The sequence below is a fragment of the Mandrillus leucophaeus genome, unplaced genomic scaffold (genome assembly GCF_000951045.1).
Source record: "Mandrillus leucophaeus isolate KB7577 unplaced genomic scaffold, Mleu.le_1.0 Scaffold426, whole genome shotgun sequence".
Classification (NCBI taxonomy): domain Eukaryota; kingdom Metazoa; phylum Chordata; class Mammalia; order Primates; family Cercopithecidae; genus Mandrillus; species Mandrillus leucophaeus.
Window position 1 is genome coordinate 1,224,045 of NW_012104543.1, and position 251 is coordinate 1,224,295.

Here is a 251-nt window from a genome sequence, read left to right on the forward strand (position 1 = left end):
CAACGAAGGGGTAGAGAAAAGGGGGAGAGCCTGGATAGGGACCGGTTATGGGCACCTGGCAGGTTTGGAGGCGGGGGCATCAATGGAGGTGGGAAGCGACGGGCCAGACCAGGCTAGGGGGGTACTCTCGCGCTGCAACTCCCAGTGGAAGGACGGTGGGGGAAAGGAGTCAGGGTAAAGCACTGTCCAGTTGTCCTGGGGTTCCCAGAGCTGCGGGGTGGACGTGGGTGGGGCGAGGAACAAAGCCGTCG